This window comes from Aricia agestis, chromosome 13 (assembly GCF_905147365.1).
Source record: "Aricia agestis chromosome 13, ilAriAges1.1, whole genome shotgun sequence".
Lineage (NCBI taxonomy): Eukaryota > Metazoa > Arthropoda > Insecta > Lepidoptera > Lycaenidae > Aricia > Aricia agestis.
This window is the reverse complement of record NC_056418.1, coordinates 4,413,220-4,436,228: the sequence shown is the minus strand read 5'-3', so window position 1 is coordinate 4,436,228 and position 23,009 is coordinate 4,413,220. Positions and strand designations below refer to the sequence as shown.

The 23,009-nt window shown below is 35.1% G+C and overlaps 1 long non-coding RNA gene across 1 annotated transcript; it reads left to right on the top strand.

The window, feature by feature from the left end:
• Nucleotides 1-6,025: 6,025 nt before the first annotated feature.
• LOC121733381 lies at nucleotides 6,026-21,723 on the top strand. Its single transcript, XR_006036547.1, has 2 exons — nucleotides 6,026-6,070; nucleotides 21,672-21,723. It is a non-coding gene; the product is annotated as an uncharacterized LOC121733381 (long non-coding RNA).
• The last annotated feature ends 1,286 nt before the right edge of the window (nucleotides 21,724-23,009 follow it).

Genomic DNA, 23,009 nt, shown 5'->3' with positions numbered 1-23,009 from the left:
AATCAATTTGGTCGTCGTTTAAAAAGCGACACTTTTATACGTATAGCCAATGTAAATACTAGTGTACTCCAAGCAAAATTTAACCGTAGCACTATCGCTCTATACAATTGTTGACCGTAAATTATATCTGCTGATATCAGCCGGGTAATCTATTCGTTGTTATAATAGTACCAGTTATCTGCCGTCATGATAACATTCAGCGTTCACTTCTTGTTAGACGTAATCAAATTTCATAGACGGACGGCTCTGTAGTCTCGCGATGCTGGATAGATGCAAAAAGATGCGGAAAACAAAACATATTTTGAGGAAAATCGATAAATTATAGAGATAAATAAAGTCTTTGTTACGTTTAATTGACATAAATTAACTTTATAGAAAGCTTTATAATCTTGCAAGGATCTGCTGTTTGTATGGTCTTTACACGGCAGCGGCATTAGTTCTAAAAGTTACCTTGTGGCTTTTAAAATTAATGCCACAAGAATCTAGATTATGAATTAGTAATTCAAAATATTAACTTAAAAAACAACAACACTATTACAATTTTTAGGATATTGCGATTGAAAGATGTGCCTGTGAGTCGGCAGGATAATAATTGTATCCTGAAACAGAAAAGCGACAGGCAAAAACTGTACAAAATAGTTTTCAAATAAAAGTTGACGTTTGACGAAACATCGTACCTACAGCAACGCAACAGATGCATCGCTCAAATTATTACAAAATGCATCATACTGATAGTATCGAGCGTAGCAAATGCTTGTCCATAAAATATAACATTTAATTTCTAGTCCTTCCGACAGCTCCACCTACCGGGCGTAGACTCGCTACTTTATTTGCGTTCGTCCGCGCTCGTAATTTCGACAAAGCGGCGATTTGTTGACAGCTAGCCAGTCGCCCACACAACCATTCAATATTATTTTACCTCACATTTCCAAGAGAATGATCCCTACTTAGTTGGGATAAGATCCTGGCGGAGGTAGAATGTGACTGAAGCCCCCCACGCATTGGTGATACGAGATAATTGTAAGATAACGGCGCACATGAAATATAGGCTTAGGTAAGAAGATGAGGTAACGCAGGGAAATTGCGTTCCGATTTGTGAATACATTAGTGCAAATACTTACAGCCTTTCTTTTGCTATTACTCAATGGAAAAGAAAAAGATCGAAGAAAGAACGAATACTCTAACATTATAATATTCTGTTTTATAACGTAGCAGAGTTATGAAGAATGATATCTAGAAGCTGATAATCCGCCTTATTTTTAATTTGACGTAAAAATAAATTATGTCTACTAAAGGGTTACTATACTCCACTCGGGCTAACTTGTCGCTAGCGGTCATTGACTCCCTGTCAAAAACTTGTCATTTTCCATATAAAACCACGATAAACAATATCTGACACTTCATTGTCAGTCGCGGTTTATATGGATAATGACAAGTTTTTGACAGGCCAATGACCGCTAGCGACAAGTTAGCCCGAGTGTAGTATAGAAAAAATATTACAAAGAGTTACATATCACAGCAAAATGTACGGTTTTATAACGATGTGATTTTAATAAATTTGTAATTTTGCGAAAAGCTGCGTAAATATTGTAATTTCAATGTTTGAACACTTTTTAATCAAACTCTAGCTCAATAATAATTTGGACGCTTTTGGAATTTTACCTTCCTATAGTGTTGCCATACAACTGTGGGTCTTAATTAATTACCCTTAGACTGGCAACACTAATAATCCACATTACAAGTTACTATCATCTAATAACGGCTGATGCAGTACTCTGTATTGGAATTTTGAACTCCAGTTAATTCAGTTAAATACACATTTTTCACACCCATCTTAGAAATTCACCTTCCAACAGTGTTGCCTACTATACAGCAGGGTCTTAATTAATTAACTTTAGACAGGCAACACTAAAGTAATCCGCATTAAAAGTTGCTATCATATAATAACCGCCGATGCTACACTCTGCAATGGAACTCTAGCTAAGTACAAATTTTTCACACCCATCTTAGAAATTCACCTTACAACAGTGTTGCCAACTATACAGCAGGGTCTTAATTAATTACCCTTAGACTGGCAACACTAAAGTAATCCACATTACAAGTTGCTATCATCTAATAACGGGCCGATGGTCACTCCACTTTCCTCTTGCCCAGGTCACGTGAAAGTCGGATTGTAAACAATGAATTGCCTGCAATCCTAACTGTCCGCAGATTGTTCTAGCTTTATATTATATTCCCTTTAATATGTTGCTAGATTTGGGATATTCAAGCCTATGTGTAGGTTTAAAATTGCTTTTGGTTTGGCGTTGACATAAAGTATGCATATTAATTACTGTAATTCATTATTATATGGGAATATCATTCATAATACGAAACTTTCGGAAACTTGTAAGAGTTTTTTTTAATCAAAATGAATTATCTTGAGACTTTATAGAGGAAAGATTCGGTCTTGCAGCTTAGGTAGCAAAAAATTCGAGATAAAGTTATCTTCTGTTTTTTTTTATTAATTTTTATGAGCATTATTGCCAGAGAAAAACATTAAAATAACATTAAAACTGACAATAAGTAAGGAATTCATGTAACTTTCAATCAGATGCAATTTCCTGTTAAAATCATCATCAGTGTGAAGAAATCCATACTTTTTTCTTTTGTAATCGCAACGCGGCAAAGAATTTTTTTTCAATTTGTTTTAATATTTTTTATATTATATCTGTGAGACGTCTGGATGATTAAACAAACTCTCTTCTTTTTTAACCGACTTTGAAAAAGGAGGTGGTTCTATGTTCGGCTGTGTATATATTATTATATTTTTTTATGTATATTCAACGATTACTCCGCCGTTTGTGAACCGATTTTCAAAATGTTTGCTTTGGTATGATCCCGGTTTCATACGATTTTCGTATAAGTGGTGACCTAATGATTGAACCGAACCGATTTTCAAAATTTTTGCTTTGGTATGATCCTGGTTTTATACCATTTTCATAAAAGTGGTGACCTAATGATAGTAGTAACAAAGTAGACAGAATTATAGAGTATGCCGACTTAGAACTGATGTTGAAATTTTTAAATTTGACGTATTTTGACGAAAAAAAGAAGTTGTTAACTTGTTACCTACGAATTTAAAACTATGACATATTCGCTGTACGTGTTCCTCTTTGGTCGTATTATTATTTGTGTTTTGGCACATGCGCAATTTTGAAATCTTTATTTTAAATATTTAAAAATAAATTATATCAGCCAGCGCGAGGCACATTCCGTTCATAATCCTAGTGAAACCCGACGAATTTGACAGATATTGAAACCTGTCCGTTTCTTTGCAGTCGAACTACTGGTAGTTAAGTCTATTGTGGTAGTTATGTCTATTGTGATAGAATCGAGAGAACTCTTCGAAATTCAAATAATGATTAAAGAACTTCTTTCTTGCAATCGAAAGACAAATATTAACACGTACCTACTTATAATTTAAACTATCTTTAAATTTTACAAGCCACCTTTTGAAATCATCTTCAAGTTTCGATGAAAAGATTACTCTGACAGGTCTAACTAGTGTTGTACTATCGGTAATTAGAATCGGTAGCGGCGTCGATATCGATACATCGATACAGGAAGGGCCGCATCGGGATATTGTCGGCATGTTATAAGATATTGTGATAAACTAATAAGCAGGTTTATTGTTTAACACGGTGTAAAAGCGGTTCGTCTTTTATCTTGGTCTGTTAGTTAATTTAAAAATGTAACAAAAAATTATAAGATAACTAGATAACGCCTACAACTCCGTTGCGCAAAAATTCTTCATACTAAATAACAGTAAAATCAGCTGAGCGGTTTGGGCGTACAGAGGTTACAGACGGATAAACACACATTCGTATTTATATATATATATATATATATATATATATATATATATATATATATATATATATATATATATATATATATATATATATATATATATATATATATATATATATATATATATATATATATATATATATATATATATATATATAAAAGAACAAAAACAATCCTAATTGATTCCCTATTTGACAGTGATAATTAATGTTATAATTAATGTAATAAGAGCAACACGTCTACAACATTTTAAGTTTTCAGTTTTAAGGGTTTAGCCCTTGCCTTGATCTATCAGACAATCAGTTTTCCTTTTTTATTGATAGAAGACGGCGAGCATTTTACCCAGTAGTGGGACACTTTAGGCTGCTAATAATAATTATTAATAAAAACTACAATTAATAAATGTTATGAATTATTTAATTAGCATGTTTTACAAAACGCCTCCGCTGCGCCATGATGCAATTATTTAAGGATATGTCGTAGTCCCTATAAAATATTTTATTAATTATGAAGTGAACCATGACATTGCTCACCAAACATTCACCCAATACAAGTCACTCAAGAGTGACGGCGGTACCAAAGTTTCAAATTATTATCTAGTATCGATAATGTTATGACATCACTATTATTATAAGAAAATAAAAGCTTAGTAACCCGAAAATTCGTTTAAGTCGTATATTTACACGGTATAAAAACCATCCTAGGTCCTTTTCTGAAACTGAAAGTATATAATTTTAATTAAAATAGGTTCGCTTAAGCGTTATGAGGGCGACTAACCTAAAAAATCAAACATCGTCCTTCTCTCTTCACACTCACGCCCGCGCCCATCTTTCATATTATGCCAGGTGAAAAAGGACGACGCGGATTCATCGCCACATTAATATTTTCTCATAATATACAACATTTTAAAAATCCGTTAGGTCGGTTTCTCAATGATAAAATTTTATACAATGTGTTAAAATATTAACTTAGTTCAATGCACGGTTATGGCAATAAATGAAAAATTCGTGAAAAGTAGATGCATTTTTGTGATTTTTTTCTATCGAGAAAATTTTAAGATATCGTGTTTATGCCCAGATCGAATTCTTAAGAGGTACCAACGGACAGATAGAAATGAAGACAAATTGACACGTTTCCGCATTTATAATACTTTGTGATTATTTGATTAATGATTGTTTCGAATTGAAATATAACATCATACCCTAAATTATTTTCCAAGACTATTTTTTTAAGAAGGCAGGTCACTGTAGCCCTGACGTCACTGCGACCCATAAGGATTTATTGTGACTCCTTCACACTAGAGTGTCATCTCCAATCCAATACTGCTCATAAATTGAACGATATGGTTGGGTTTGGTGCCACGAATTTCCTCTGTGGATGAGTATTAGATAGAGTAGTAGACCAAGGTTCTTGCTCTGTCTCCAAGACCATTCTGAAATTGTTAAGTGAAATTTCTCTTACGTTACAGAATATGATTTGATTCACAGTTAATATTCAATATAATATACCGTAATATCGAATATGATATACGTTATTATTATTTATGTGTAAAATTATGCACATTTCATTAAAAACCGATGCGTTCATATCGTCTAGTATCAATTTAAATTTACATAAGTGTCGCTACGCTTTCATGTTGATTCCTTATGTTCTGTAGGTACGATCTTACCTCTATTCGTCTGTTTTAATACAGCATAAATGCAGATTCATTTAGTATTTCGTTCGGTTCAGATTTCAATAAAATAACCCAAGATAACTTATTGTAGATCTGTTATTACATTCTTGTAATTGTAGTTTTTTTGAATAAATGATTATGTCGAAAATATCTTGAGTTAGATGGCGGCTTCAACTCCGTGAAGTATCTCTATACCTTTTAGCAAAATCGGATCAGCGGATTAGACGTAAAGAAGTAACAAACAGACAGACAAACTTTCGCATTTATAATATTAGTATGGACACATGGTAGTAATAATTATTGTACTTATAGTAAAAGGTAATAGGACGACCTCTGTGGGTCAGTCGGTGGTCTGTTGGTAGCTCAAGCCGGGGGTCGTGGGTTCGAATCCCGCCGACGAAACAAAAAGTTTTCAAAGTTCCTGGGTCATGGATGTGTATTAAATATGTCTATCATATAATAAAAATCTTAAATATAATATGTATAGTATAAAAGAATTAAATATATTTCCGTTGTCTGGTACCCGTAACACAAGTCCTTCAGGTACTTAGCACGGGGCCAAACTGACATGGTGTGATGCGTCCACAAATAGATAGAATAGGTGTTTTGATCCTCGAATCTTTTTCTAATCCTTAATATTTGTAGTCGTTTAAAAAAGGAAATGCAAACGAAGGCTCAATGTATCATGCAGTATTATGTAACACAGTAAAACGGTTGCGTGGACAATGAAAGTACTGTGGACGTTGTTCAATAAAATTGGCGGCTAAAAGCTTCCGTGATCTTATATAGTGTAATTACTGGACTTACTACTACAACACGCGACTATCCACAGTTTAAATATACTTAGTGGACCAGTGGTTAAGAGCGTGGTTTTAGATTCGGAGGTCGCGGGCCTTGGCGCCCTGTATAAAATTTTGTTTGAAAGCTCTAGGAGGAGTTGGGTTTTTTACTTTGTCATATTTGTAAAAAAAATATGTTTTATTTTCGTTTTTTTGCTTTGGTTGTTTAGGGAAGTTTTAATACAGCTGAAGCCACATGACCGATTTGGTCGCCAGCTCTCCGTCGATTACCCTGTGGTTAAATACTAATAGGGATTGACCATTTTTTTTTAATTTTGCTCATTACAAAAACATTTCGAGGAATAAGGTCAGTGATCATTTTTTTTGTATATAAACGAAAAAAATACCCATTAGTTACTTATATTTTTGAACAAATATGTTTAACCTTTGTTTGACCTTCAATGACGTTAAATTAGCAATAAATTCGACCAACATTACGTTTCGAACTTTTGGTAAGCTTCTCGTATCAACTTTTACATAATGAGAACTTGCATTTGAAGAACCAGCCATTATAAATATGATTGAAAGGAAAAAACATACTGCAGAGGTCAATTATTGGCCGCCGATGATGACGTCAGAGCGAAACTTTAAAAATTTATTGAGAAAAAACTAGCCAATGAATTTCAAAATTATTTAATTTATATTCTTAAAATACCCTATTTTAACGAAAAAAGATATAAAAAGTACATGTGATTTTTTTTGGACAGTGCCCATTGAACATGGTAAACATTTGACTGCAAAAATATCTAAATAAGATCACAATTCGAAAGATATAATAAAATACTTTGTGCTATAAACAGTTGGTGAAATAATTGATAAGAAACTGAGATCAGTAGGTACATAAAATTGGCTCGTGGCAGTATCGTAGTATTAAAAGCACATTTATCACAGCTAGAACTACATCGAGAGCGCTAAAATGACGCTGAAGTAATTATAATGTTTCTTTGCCATACAAAGTATTTCGCCCGTATTATTTTATTGAACTGACTAAATAGGTATGTCACCGTGGCAACGTCCATTGCTATCCCGTCGCACAAACAATGGTCGCCGTCAGTCTCGAGTTGTAATAATTTACTATTATTTATTCAACAAATGCACTTATCAATATAAAAAGTAGCCAATAGCCGATTCTCAGATCCACTGAATATGCATATAAAATTTGGTAAAAGTCAGTAAAGCCGTTTCGGAGGAGTACGCGGCCTAACATTGTGACACGAGAATTTTATATATTACTAGCTGTCCCGGTGAACTTCTTTTCACTTTGAAACCTTCCCTGGACTTCTACGTATATGTTAAGACTAAAATCAGCCCAATCCGTTCAGTCGTTTTCGAGTTTTAGCGCGACTAACACGTTTGAAAATCCATTTTTATATACATATAAGACTAGCTGTCCCGGTGAACTTTGTATCACTTTAAAACCTTCCCTGGACTTCTACGAATATTTTAAGACTAAAATTAGCTCAATCCGTTCAGCCGTTTTCGAGTTTTAGCGTTACTAACACAATTGAAAATCCATTTTTATACATAAGATAAGGTTATACATTATACAAGATGTAACCAAACTAAGCGATAGTATCTTAGGCTGTGTATGAATCCGTTATATTGAGTTCAATGTCGAAGTATCAGCATTGAAAGATTTTTTCTTTTTTCAACTTTTTTCAAATTCCTGACGCTGGGGCGCTTGCCTATACAAAATACAAAAAAATCTCTTTCGGCGCTGCTACTTTCACAGTAAACTCTATATAAGGACGAGGATATACACACCCTAAAGTTTTATCACTTAGTTGTGTTACACATTATATAAAGTACATTTTATTAGGCCGAGTAGAAAAAAAGTTTTTCAACTCGTAGCAATGTCGTAGACGCGCTACGCGGCTAGCTACGAGTTTTTTTATTATAAAATTTGTTTACAAAAGTTAACTAAGTTATGGATTTGAAATCTTCTATGTTATGCTATTAAGGGGTAGTATATTTTAAAAGCTTTTATTTAACTTGCTCTGTATGTATGTAAGTATGTATGTTCGGGTGAAATCTTGGAACTCAATTTTGGAGTAGATATATTTAGCCGATCGAGCTGAAATTTTGCATGCACGTTTAGTTTGGATGACAATGCATGATATTGTATGTGACATCACTCTAAATCCAATATGGCCGACCATCACGCCACCAAGATGGCGAAATACTTATTTTCTATGCAGTTCTACAATATGGATATTAAATGAAAGGGCTTTTTGAGAGTAACTCGAAAACGAATGTTTTGTCATACTACATCCAATATGGCGGCTCATCCAAGATAGAGGTATAGTTATTTTTAATACACTTCTGCAATAAGGGTATCAAATGAAAGGGCTCATTGAGAGTAACTTGGAAACGAATGTAATGTCATTCTACATCCAATATGGCGTCTCAATCAAGGTAGGGGGATAAAGTTATTTTTAATGCACTTCTACAATAATATGGGTATCAAATGAAAGGGCTCATTGAGAGTAACTCGGAAACGAATGTAATGTCATCCCACATCCAATATGGCGGCTCATCTAAGATAGGGGAATATAGTTATTTTTAAAGCACTTGTGCAATATGGGTATCAAACAAAATGGCTTATTGAGAGTAAATTGAAAAGTCATGTGGTGTCCAGTTGTGCCGCGTCGTCAACTGTCGTGTCGTATCGTAACATGACTTGACGTGTCGTGTCGTGTCGTGCCGTGCCGTGCCGTGCCGTGTCGTGCCGTGCCGTGCCGTGCCGTGTCGTGTCGTGCCGTGCCGTGCCGTGCCGTGCCGTGCCGTGCCGTGCCGTGCCGTGCCGTGCCGTGCCGTGCCGTGCCGTGCCGTGCCGTGCCGTGCCGTGCCGTGCCGTGCCGTGCCGTGCCGTGCCGTGCCGTGCCGTGCCGTGCCGTGCCGTGCCGTGCCGTGCCGTGCCGTGCCGTGCCGTGCCGTGCCGTGCCGTGCCGTGCCGTGCCGTGCCGTGCCGTGCCGTGCCGTGCCGTGCCGTGCCGTGCCGTGCCGTGCCGTGCCGTGCCGTGCCGTGCCGTGCCGTGCCGTGCCGTGTCGTGTCGTGCCGTGCCATGTCGTGTCGTGTCGTGTCGCGTCGTGTCGTGTCGTGTCAAGTCAAAACCAGTTGAGCATTAGAAAATGCCTGGTTGAATCCGGTCATTTTTGTTAAGTGATATTTAATTTTTTAGTCGTAAAATTAAGTACGATTTTTTAAAGACTTAAATTAAGTTAATCAGATTTTAACAAATTCTTGAAACAAAATAAACCACAATCAAGCAGACTTAAGAAATCTAAACTTTTTAATCGGGACTTAACGCGACTTATTTAAGTAGTAATGCTACTACGAGGGTAGTCGTAGAACAGACCGCCCGGTGCAGACAAAGACGTCGCGCTCCTGCAGTCCCCTCGTGACCACGGCCGTTGCAACACGGCCGAAACGTCGAGAAAAAGTATGTACTCGTAGTAGCATTACTACTAAATAAGTCGCGTTAAGTCCCGATTAAAAAGTTTAACTATAATGCAACGCGAAAGTTTAAAATGTTATCTTAAGAAATCTAGTCAGAGATTTACCTAAAAAACAAAAAATAAATTATGAAAAAAAAAACTTTTTGAAAAAAAGCTTTTATTTAAATACTTTAAAAAGAAGAAAATAAATTTCTCCATAAAAATTCTAACTATTAAGTTATAACCTCAATATATTATACAATTTTTTCAAAAAGTTTTTTGTTTATAATTTATTATGCTTTAAGGATGGTAATTATTATTATTGGAGTATGAATATACTTAGCACGTACATGTCAAAAAAACATAGTTTTTTTGACATGTACGTGCTAATGAATAAATTAGTAGAGTTTATAGTCTTCTACTTTTTCACTACTAAAAAAAGAAAAATATAATTTTTATGTATTGCTTTTGATTTTTAAATTTTAAGCAGAGAGTAAAATTACTCTCTGCTTAAAATTGAACACATCTTTCCAAATGGAAATGTAAACCCCTAAAATCAACATATATCATTATCCTCCCGTTGCTTATCAATTCTATAACTGCCATTAAATACTAAAACTCTAAACCTACTGCATTTTAGAGCATTTAAGATAATTGGCGATGGATAGGATAGTAAATAACATTGAGCGTAATTTTAATGGCGCGAGTGCGCACGCGCCGCGCCGGCCGCCATCACTATCTAGTGCCGTAGATCGCGGAAAAGCGCGCCAACCTTCAACGACCTTCGCTCCCGACCATAGACAAACACACCTGACATAACTCACTATATACCATTAAAAGGAATTGAGACTTTAATTGGACAGAATAGGGTTGGGAATCGAATGAAGGGTGTAACATTGTAGACATAACTCCAATATATTTGTACAAGGAATTTAAACTCTATGAGTGGATTATAGGGTTGGGATTAGAATGAAAGAGGAATTTAATCATATCCTTAGAATAAATATCCGAACGACCTGCAGTGCTACAAACATGCTCTGTTTAAATTAAGGTTCATATTTTATAAATAGTTTATGCCTGCAGCTTTGTATGTTTCAACTAACGGTAGTATTTGTTTTTGATTAGAATTCTAATGTTATTCGATAATGTTTAGAATTCTCAATCATTTGTTTATTAAATGCAAAAATCGTGTCCTAATCTAAACAAGTCTTACAACAACAAAAATTTTGGGAGCCCCGCAGCTACGGCACGAACGGTATGACTAAACTTAATTATTGTCACCGTCTCATAAAAAAACGATATATCAATACTTGTTTGTATAGCTAAGGTTCTTACGAATTTCCGATTATGTCACGTGTCCTATCCTCTTACCCGAAAAGCACACACAACCCCTTACGAAGTTCTCACTCTAAAGGACATTATAATAATTACTACGAGTATAAGCTGGACAACTTCTAAGTCAACAAACGACCTTAAACATAGCTTTAGATAGTGTACATTGTCGTTAGAAACCGGGTGTAAAATTCAAACAATTATGACATTGTTTATGATATCGAAGTGGTCAGTTGCCACTTGTTTGTTAATTACTTTTAGAATGTTGTAACAATGAATATAATTTCAATTGAAATTGTATTTTGAACGTTAATTGAATTTGTTAGCAAATATTTGGTGCTTGAAATTCGAGTGATAAGTTATCGTAGTTTTGTTACCTTTGGTATCGTGCAGTAGTTGATAACATTTTAGTTACAAAAGGGAAATTAACTGATATTACAACAATTTTTTAACACCAATAAAAAACGGTCAAATTAATTTTTGCTTTCTTACTTTTGTTATAAGGCGATGTTATATTATAAGCCATAGTATATATATGTCGTAGGATGATTTGATAAATCCGTGTTTTCGCGAAATCCCTAGAATTTTCGCGAAAATTCGATTTATCAAATCATCCTACGACATCGTAGGATGATTTGATAAATCGAATTTTTGCGAAAATTCTAGGGATTTCGCGAAAACACGGATTAATCAAATCATCCTACGACATATATAATATTATTGTTGAGTGATTTATCTCAAATCGCATTGAATTAAAAGTTAAACATGTAACCCCACTATGAAATTTAGCGTCCCATGTTACCTATAGGCATCGATATTAATCATTACGAATCTGTGACACCTCATATTTTCAAATTGATTCAGTATTTAGGCACTAAGATACTATCTGCGAAAATCATTAACCACCTCACCTTAAAATTTACAAAATCATTTTCTCAGAACTCCAACACCCTGTACAATCTCGAAACATCGATATATTATAACAGTGTGTAATTACAAAGAATGCATCATCCGTTATCGGCGCAGGCGGTATCATCACGACGCTGGGTCTATCTATATTTATCTATATCGACCTCGCTTCCTGCTGATTTAGTGGTAGCCGCAGTGCAGTTATTACTGGTTCTGTACATTAACACGTCCCGAGGGAGCTAACTATAACGTTGTTTGTACAGGGTGTAAGTGTTTTGTTGCGAATATTTTTGCAAGAATCATATTATGTGCATTGACGTTTGTCTCAGTCAGTCAAAATATTATTTTACCTATAGCCCAGGAAAATTAAACTTTTGACCTAGGAATAATTCGCATAGAGCTGAAAATTTGTAGAGACGTTAAATAAAATTGTATTTTTATTTAACGTCTCTAAAAATTTTAAATAAAACCTCAAAAGTCCACGGTGATTCAGCTCTATGCGAATTATTCCTAGGTTACGATTTTTTGTGTCTTATAATTTGTCTGGGCTAGTAACTGTATTTAAATTAGGATCATAATATATTATAATATACTTTTATAGCGTGTTAGCAATTTAAGACCTTTGAAATTAAGAGTACCTATTATAGGTTCATTTTACGTGTCAAAGTAAAAACGAAAGAAGACAAAATTTTCCTTATTAAACCATTGTGATAACGATTTATATTTCATATCATCTAATTACTTCATTAATATCTAGCTGTCTCGGCAAACGTTGTTTTGCCATAAAATATTTTTCCCTGTTTACCTGCTTTTCTCTTGAAGCTTTTCTGATTTTTTTTCTATAGAACTCACGGAGCCCGAGACCTTTCCAACGAATGCAAAACCGTGGAAATCGGTTCGTGCTTTCTGGAGTGATAGCGTCAGGAAGGAAAACCCGACTTATTTTTATATAATATTAAGATTTTTTGCTCATAAAGGCTTAAAAGAAGGATTTTTTTAAATTGTTCTAAAGACAATAAAAACTGCTTAAACTGTTTTCTTTATTAACCAGTTCCACCATGCTCATTTCTACGATTTAATAGTATAATCCAAAAGCCAAAACAGTCAAAATTACCAACAATACTCGTAGTTGTATATGGCAATAATTTTGCACCTGCAAATCGTGACACCAACTATCTGACAAGAACAATAGCACATGTGCAATAAATTATAATTTTTGATTGTGCAACCGGTGTCCGATGCAGATAGCCGCGTTAGGAGCGCGACCGGCGACCGGCGACTGTCGCATCGCCCGCGCACCTATTGTGCTCGAACACGGCTCTAATTGCGAGCCTGAATAAATTAAAACGAGAATGCTATCGTATACGGCGTACGACGTGGAGTTACGAAGTGTGTGGAATTTAGGTTCTTACCGCGCCGTACTCAAAGACATTTAATTATGATTAAAGCTAGAAATAAAATATCGGACGCATCTATAGGTCGCGGCTGATAGATGCGGCTTAACAATGTGCACGGTTCATCCGCGGAAGCCCGCGGCAAAAACATCCAGATTTTGTTCGGACGTCGTCGCGTCCGCGACTTATGTGATTATGTCAGACAATGTGCACAGTTTAGTGTATTTGGCATTAATCTGTTTTGTATTAACTTGTTTCCAGCTACCTTCAATTTAATGTTAAGTTTGACAGATAATGTGTGGGGCTTAATATGTCAAAATTTTGACTTAATTACGTTTACTTAATTAACGTTCCACTCTGAGTTACTTGTACTAATATGTATTCAGTGTCTGTGTGCGGCAGTTAATTATTTAGCTAGTAGGTAGTGTTATGATTGCAAATAATGTGTTTTCAATTAATAAATGAAATCAAACTATACGTCTAACGAAATTAGATTGAATTCTTAATCGCCGTTATACTAGATTTGCACCACAGATTCCTAAATATTTACTACGTAAACTGTACGTTGTACCTCTGTGCGATACATGTGTTTACAGTGGACGCTGCGCACTGTAGCCCAATTTTCGTATCTCGCACCAGTTACGTTGACGAAACGAATCATGTACGCATCTAAACCGCAGCTAAACGGCTCTTTTCGGCTTCTCCAGATAAGATCATTACAGTATTTTAAAAGCAATAAGAAAGTCTAGACTCTAGGCAACTTAAATTTAAATCGTTGAATGTGCGTGCTATAGAGCTTCGTAATTATGGTGGACAACAATTTTTATTCGTCATGGCCCAACCTGGAGTATACTGATACTTCAGGTAGAGATGGCCATCGCTTGACAATAAGCCATATTATTACTTTTCATATAAAAACAACAGGCTCTTTTCAACAATATACCTTACTACAAAATACAATGCGTCATTTCGTAGCTCCATGTCTTGTGCATGGGTTATAGCTATCTCATGGTAGTTGGTTAATTGAAACGCGTGTAAATAGTTCCCGAGGTTGTGCAACTAATGCCTGATGTAACTTCATGAGTGCGTGCTGAAGAATTAACAACACTACTGAAACGTCAATAAAAATAACAGGATAGAGAGCAATATTTTATTTCTCTTCTAGGTCAAAGGGCCAATCTGCCCATTTTTTTAAAAAACATAACAATTAAATTAAATATCACTTTTTCAGACTTCGGCGGCCCATATTTTCGTAATTGTAGACTCTTTGTACAATGACTAAAACTATCACTAAACAAGTATTATCTAAAAATATAGACCGAGTGGAATGCGGAATTTCGTTTCAAATAAATTTTACGAACCCTTTAACTGTTTTCTTTCATTTTAAGTTAACCAAAGTTTCGTAAATACTTTTACAGCGACCAAAACTTATAAGGTTTTAAATTTAAATAAATTCTTATTGTTAATTGGTACTTTGTAGCCTCTAGGAGGCTGATTTCGATTTTATTTCTAACTTCAAAATAAATAAGTAACCAGTCAAACACGACGTTATTTAAAGATATTTCACCTTGCACATAGGGCCTATTCTATCGTTTCCACTACGACATATTTAGAAAGAATGAAAAATGTATGTCGTGAACGTATTATGTAATTACATGCTATTGTCATACAAAATGTATGAATGACAATATACACGTCAGGAACAAAGCATCCGAAATGAAACGTGGAGGACTTTTCGTGCTCGATAATCAATCTAGTCTCGCATCTGATTAGGTGCAAATTACTATACAAATAGATCAGTCACGACCACAATACTACTCATACAGAATATCATACAAACCTGTTACCCAACAATCAATTACATACCATAACATGTTAGAGTAGGAGTCACTTTTGTCTGGCTGGAAACGTATAATACAATATTTCGTTTCGACTAGAATGGTTTCCATAAAAGGTTGTACTCGGTTGTTAGCGTTTAAATGATTAGGGCTTTTAAAACCTACACGGTAAGGTTTTATAATGGCTGGCAGGTGATTTGTGTTTATCACCTTCTCGCCCCGTAACGACGACAATATCTTACTACACTTGCGTCAAGGTGACACGCCATGCTAATGTCTATTGTAGTGCTAAAACTCCATGACCTTAGGCGGTATAAAGTTCACTAATGTGAGGATGGCACGACCGCACACACACAGACGCTTACACATACACCTCTCGTACACAGTAACATACACGGTCACACACTCATACATGTCGCGCGTTCTGAAGGAGTTTTCAGTTAGCGTTAACACTAGGAAGTATTTTTCGTGCATCTGTAGATTGATTATTCAAATAATGATAAATTATTTGAATAATCAAAAACTAGCGTGCTGTGTGACGCTTGACATTTCAATGTTTATAGCTGATATTACTCGTCTCGTTTCGTTTCATGATTTAATATAGCTATTTACTATATTCACACCATACATAGTACAGGAGATAATAATATATTTTCTAAGGAAACGAGTCGTCTAGTTTCTTAATGAGTTTGTAAAGCTGTTAGAAATTTGCTACGTTATCACCTTATGTAGTCAACAGTCACGCGATGCGGCGGCGACCGGTTAAGTTCTTTGCCATAAAAAAAGTCACTGTATCAGCATATTAAAAGGTTTAGATCTACTTAATGTTTCTTTGTAAATAGTCTTACTGCCGCACTCAGAGACGAATAATTAAATTACTTAACTGTAATTAAAAATGAAGATTTTAACATAGGCCGGATCCCCACATAGCTAACCAACTGTTTATTAAATTGAAGTTTAATTATTATCATTAAATGTCTCTCAATGTGGACGTTAGGGGGATTGTATCTGAATAGCTAATTTTTAAAAACAATTTAGTGATTTGATCATGAAAAGGTAACAGACAGACCGGTAAATCGACACTTTAGCTGTCTACTGCACTCGATCAAAGTGGTATACCGTATAGCATAGAAGGATGGTTATAAAAAATCAACGTAGTGAATTTACTTACAAATAGAGCCTTGGAACTGAACTCTATATTTTCCGTAACTACTGTAAATTATTATTTACGCAAAGTGTATTATTAAGTCACATAAACAAACGCAGAGAAATTTCTATTATGTCACTATTTTACTACAACCTCTACTACTGCAGTACGTTCGCGGTAGGTAATAAACTATAGTTTCATGGCTTCTTGTTTTTTCTCATAATCTTTATATTAATACGTAAGCCAAAAACTTTGTATTCCTTTTGACGAAAAATGGGGAAACGTAGGTGAATGAAATTTTGTACAGTTATAGTTTATATGGTGAAGGAGTGCATCGAGCTAATATTTTTTTGAAATTATGCTTTTATCATACATTTTTTAACAAACAAAACATTACACACACTACAACACACAAACTAGGAAAAATGACAGATTTTTGAGTGACAAGCCTATACATACGAATTATACTCTTTTATTTATGGTTGAGGTCTGTTGACAACAAGGTGACAGATTGAAAATGAATTATATATATTTTTTTTATTGAATCTCGATTTTTTTAAACCTTTCTATACGGACCTTGGTCTACTACTGCATTTTCTGTGTCACCAGGATCTATGCTCGAAACCAATCACAACCCTCAGTGACAACATGACTGATGACAACATAATATGACTGGACACGACACCAAGAAAGCTTTGGCAAAATTAATTAGAAGAACATAAGAGAAGTAAGAAGTATTCCAATATTCTTTCAGAAGGCTTGTAAAACGTAGTAAAGACAACGAGTATTATCGTGTACATACTTATATTATATTACACAAGCCTAAAAGAACAAAACTGATTTGCGCGGGGGCAACCGGTACACAGACGCGCATGTGACCGATGCGAACGTGTAAACGAGATCACACACACAAACGCGTTTGTTTGTTTTGTAGTATACTTATCTCAGTAGTCAGTATGCTCACGTGGATTTGAAAATTTTGCATTGGAAATGAAGACACCGATAGTTCTCAAATAGAAGATTAGGTAACAAGTCAGTAGAAACAGAAACAAGTAGGTAAGCGTATAAGATGACCGGGCTATGCATAATTTCGATATCAGAATATATTTTAAACTAAGTATAATTTCTCATTTCTATTATTACATATATTTATTCAACATACAAAATAAAGCACCAATAACAACCTCATCACCAGGATAATAGAAATTCAAACAGTTGTATTTCACTATTTCTTACAAAGTAAATAGAAAAACAACGTTTGCTAGATTAGCTAGTAATATAATATAAAATATGAGGATATAGGTTCTATAGAACCAAGCTAACAAACGAAGCCGCGGGCGCTCACAAGTGTTGCAATGCGCAAAATGGTGCACGCACACAGACGCGCGAGGTCGGCCTGTGAATAGTGTTGCGCGATACAGCTGAATTTTACATATTCTTTCAGGCACACAAAGTTAATCGCAAAACAACGCTTATCGGGTCAGCTGACCCTATAGTATAGTGAGCAAATAGGTTCTATAGAATTAAGCTACTGATCAAAGCCGCGGACAAGTGTTGCAATGCGCGAAATGGTACACGCACCCAGGCGCGCGGGGTCGTACACACAGCTGCATTTTACCAATAATTTCAGGCTCACAAAGTAATTGGCAAATCAACGTTTGACAGGTCAGCTGATTCTATAGAGAGCAAATAGGTCCCATAAAACAACAGCTATAGTATAGAGAACCAACAAGATATAGAACGTAGCTACCGAACAAAGCCGCGGGCGCCCACAAGTGCTGCAATGCGCGAAATGGTTCACGCACACAGGCGCGCGGGGTCGTCACACAGCTGCATTTCACCTGTTCCGCGCCGAACTCGGTGCCGCGCAGACGCAGCGCACGGCAATACGGCCCGCGCCAAGTGTCCCCGCGAGTGTTATTGTTTGTTATCAAGCTGTTTCTATCGGACAAACTGAGGAGCGTGACGGCGGAGGAGTGTGTTTGGAAGTACCTGAAAGGTGAGGATTTACAGGCACTTGATACAATTTAGTTTAGAAAAATATTTAAAAAAAAAACATGCGAATTGAAAGAAAAACACTTGTTTCACACACAATTTTAAGTGAAAAATAAATGGAGAAAACGGTTTTACCAGTGTATCGAAATAGCTTAAAGGTGAGATTTTCAGGATATACACTTTTTGCAAATTGAAAAAAATGACACTCTTTCTACCGAAAATAAGTAGCTATAAATAGAACTAGTTATATTTTTCAGTGTGTAGAAACACCTGAAAGGTAAGGATTTTCAGGATATGCACTTGTTAGGTGGTGTAATTTTTTTTTGCAAATTGAAAAGAAGGGCGCTCTTTCTACAGAAAATAAGTAGTAATAAATAGAATTTGTTATATTTTTAGTGTGTGGAATACCTATTAGGTGTGATTTCCAGGATATGCACTTGATAGGTTACGAAAAAAAAAATTGCAAATTGAAAAAAAAACGCGCTATTGCCATAAAAATTGTTATGAGTAGACTTACGAGTAGTTATGTTTTTAACAGATTTCCACGGTTTGAACTTGATAGGTTAAGGTTTTTTTTTTGCAAAAGTCATTTTGCTTAAGTATTAATAGCGAAGTTGATACTAGGTACGTTTAATTTGCCATTTCAAGTAATAAACACATTGTGAATTCATAGTCTGAACTCTTGTCAGAACTAATTAAAAACTTTAAAGTCCTAAATGTAGAGTTCACATAACTTTGAATTCTACAGAGCTCTACGTAAAGTCTCGAACCTAAATTCTTAAAATAATAATATTGGTTATACCTAAAGTAAGTAAGTTAAAGTATCTAATATCATTATTATCCTTAACCAAGACATCTTAGTGAAATTCAGAGTCGAATTACAAATTAAATGGGATTTGACAAAAGGCATCAATAAGTATTATGTCATTTGAGATGGATATTGTATGTAAAATCGCAGTAAAATCACATACAGTTTTTCTAATTTCTATACTCAATATCATTAGCGAAAGTATCTTGGCTAAGGGCCTAGGCTGTAAAATATGATACAAATGATAAGATCAGTGCTCTGACGGAAGGACACAGTTTACGTATCAATTATTGTCAATTGGAAAATGATTTATTGATCAGATCAGTCCGATGCTGATGTAATACCTGGATGAATCAATCAAACGTAATAAAAGTTATATTGCTTATAAATGCTGATTTATATTTTATGATTCAAAGAAATGGTTAAATTTTATACTGTGATTGTTTGATCAAAAAGAAAAAGTTCAATTTGTAAACACCTATTATTGAAACACAATAAAGTGATATCTAATGAGTAATAAGTTAGGGTGTATCTGTTTGTTATTATGTACGTAGCCCTTAGTATAATAAAAGATTTATAGTGAAAGAGGCGGCCGTAAAAGAGTTACTTATCTTTTCAATTTTTGTGTGGACAAGACCATGACGTTCAAGGATTACACATAGATACATACAAATCAATAGTAACTCTTTTAGCGCTGCTACTTTCACAGTGAACTCTAGATAAGGGACACATACTCACCCTAAAGTATTACCATATTTATATTTTTTTACACCCTGTATAGAGCAAGATAATCGCAAATTATTTTTGACAATAACTTCTTATTTTATAAAAAATAATTAAAAATGAATAAATAATGTGAATGAGGTTCACCTTGCTCTGTACTAACAATATGAAAGTGTGCCCTCGCCGAGACTCGAACCCGCGACCTCACACGACCTGAAAAACATTCTACCGAAAATAACTTCGCATAAAACGTGTAAAATATTAAAATACTTTACGTAAGTTTACGGTACTTATGTAAAGAACTAGCTGTGCCCCGCGGTGTTACCTGCGGATTAAGTTATATAATATCATAAAAGACTATGAAAATTACCAATAATAGGGTCAAAACGGGACGACACATAGTTCTATAACGGTTTATGGTAGTGATGATTAAGATGAAGGTAATTTGCATACGAGTAGTAGCATACGCTTTCCTCTCTTAAAACAACGACGAAACTCCCAAACTTGTATCTATAAAAGGTCAGGAGTTCTCTCAGCACCTTCCGAACCATGGTATACCTTGGTGCAAAATCTTACTTGCTGGTAGCATATGCTTAGAATACTGCTCACGAAACCGAAGTCACCACATATTTCCATATACATTTTGAGGAGTTCCCTCGATTACTTATGGATCTCTTCATCCGGTCACCACTTTTATGAATATGGTACCAAATTGGAATGATAACCTATACAACAAAAGAAAAATTTTGAAAATCGGTTCACAAACGGCGGAGTAATCGTTAAAGATAAAAAACGAACATAACACCTCCTCCATTTCGAAATTCGGTTAAAATTGTAGCCTATATGTTATTCTGATGTATAAGCTATATTATTGTAAAGTTTCAATAAAATCAGTTCAGTAGTTTTTGCGTGAAAGAGTAACAAACATCCATACATCCAAACAAACTTTCGCCTTTATAATATTAGTAGGAAGGATGTTTAAATTATATTTAAAGACCAACGCATAGGCCAAACCTTTACAACTGTATAATATTTCGCACACGTGTTCTTCTCATATTGTGAACATCCTCTAAATAGGGGTGAAAGATTGTTAATAATGCAACTTAAGAAACAGAGCTAGTTATATTAATGATAATTATAATACCTAATACTAGATGACCCGGTAAACTTTGTATCACCTCCCTCAGAATTTAAAACTTGGTTCCTAATTTAGACCTTCCCTGGTTTCAAGAATACTTCAAGACTAAGATTATTAGCCCAATCGTTCAGCCGTACTCGCGTTTTAGGGTGCCTTTCCACCAGAGCTGAGCGGAGCTGTGTTGCGAGGAATGTGTTTTTGAAAACCAATAGAATCGCCTCATTGACATGACTTTGCCATGACATCGCTCAGCGCGGCGATGCTATTGGTTCTCAAAAACACATTCCTCGCAACACAGCTCCATCCAGCTCTGGTGGAAACGCTGCCTTAGCGAGGCTAACAAAATTTGAAATTCATTTTATTTGCTTGACGACCTCTGTGGCTCAGTTGGTGGGCTATTGGTAGCTCAAGCCGGGGGTTGCGGATTCGAATCCCGCTGACGGAACAAACAATTTTTCAAAGTTCCTGGGTCATGGATGTGTATTAAATATAATATCATATAATAAAAATCTTAAATATGTGTATAGTATATAACTATTAAATATATTTCCGTTGTCTGGTACCCGTAACACAAGTCCTTCAGGTACTTACCACGGGGCCAGACTGACGTGGTGTGAAGCGTCCATAGATATTATTATTATTATTTACATAGCACGTATCTCAGGTATTTATAACACAAAATATTTTTACCATCACTTAAATATTAACTTTTTCTCCACATGCTATACGAGTTACAAGCTAGTAAGATATAACCGCTATCTATTACCGATAATTAACCTGTAATAGAGGATATTACCAACCTAACAACACGAAGTAATTGACAGTTGTAGTCATTTAATTATGTTAATGTTGGTATCACTTTCATTCGGAAGTGGTGTTTTGTTTGACTTTTTTCTTCGGAAAATTTTATTACTTTAGTTACCTAGATTGACGAATTAAAGCTAATATTAATCTTTATACAGATACAAAATATTATCTATTTGGCACATCCTTACTAATATTATTATAAATGGGAAAGTGTGTCTGTCTGTCTGTTACCTCTTCACGCTCAAGCCGCTGAACCGATTTTGTTGGGTATGCAGATACTTTGAGTCCCTGGAAAGGACACAGAACAGTTTTTATCCTGGAAAAATATACGGTTCCCGCGTGATATCCAAACAAATTTTGGCACAACTGAGTTGCGGGCATCATCTAGTAATATAGAGTTCACTGTGAAAGTAGCAGTGCTGGATTTTTTAATTTGGTATTCGCAAATTCATAAGTCATAAGTCTGAAGCGCTTGCCCATATAGATTACAAAAAATACTTTTTCAGCGCTGCTACTTTTATAGTAAACTCTATAAGGAACACATACATACCCTAAAATACTTTGTTTTGTAACTCCTGTATAAATCTATGCAATAAATCTAGTCAAATATTCACCTTCTTCTCGTAGATTCATAATTCCTGTCCAAGAAATAATGACTCGATAGCAAAAACTGGACAAAATTAAAGGGAAAAGCTAGTTAATTTAAGCCGACTGCGACCAACATAGCGCGCCTTATATGACACGATTATTATTCAAGAATGCGCTACTACCATATTCAAGTCTGTCCCATGGCATTGACGAGTTATTCTCTATTTTTGTGTAGGTTAAACCTTTCTACACTTTGATAATCATTCATGGTCTCTCATGAATGGAATTTGTTTTTTGTTCAATTTTCGTGGTGTGGGTAGGTAATAAACGAATTAAATTTGATTTTTTCCTAATGGCAATAGCCGCGTAAGGAAATTGTATTATGAATTACAGTTAGCGTCGCAAGTGCCTTGCCACTTAGCATTGGGTTACGTAGGTAATAAAATAAATGATGTTAAAATTTTTATCAATTAATTTAATTTATTGACATTCGTAACCATAACTTTATCAGATATTTTTGTATATT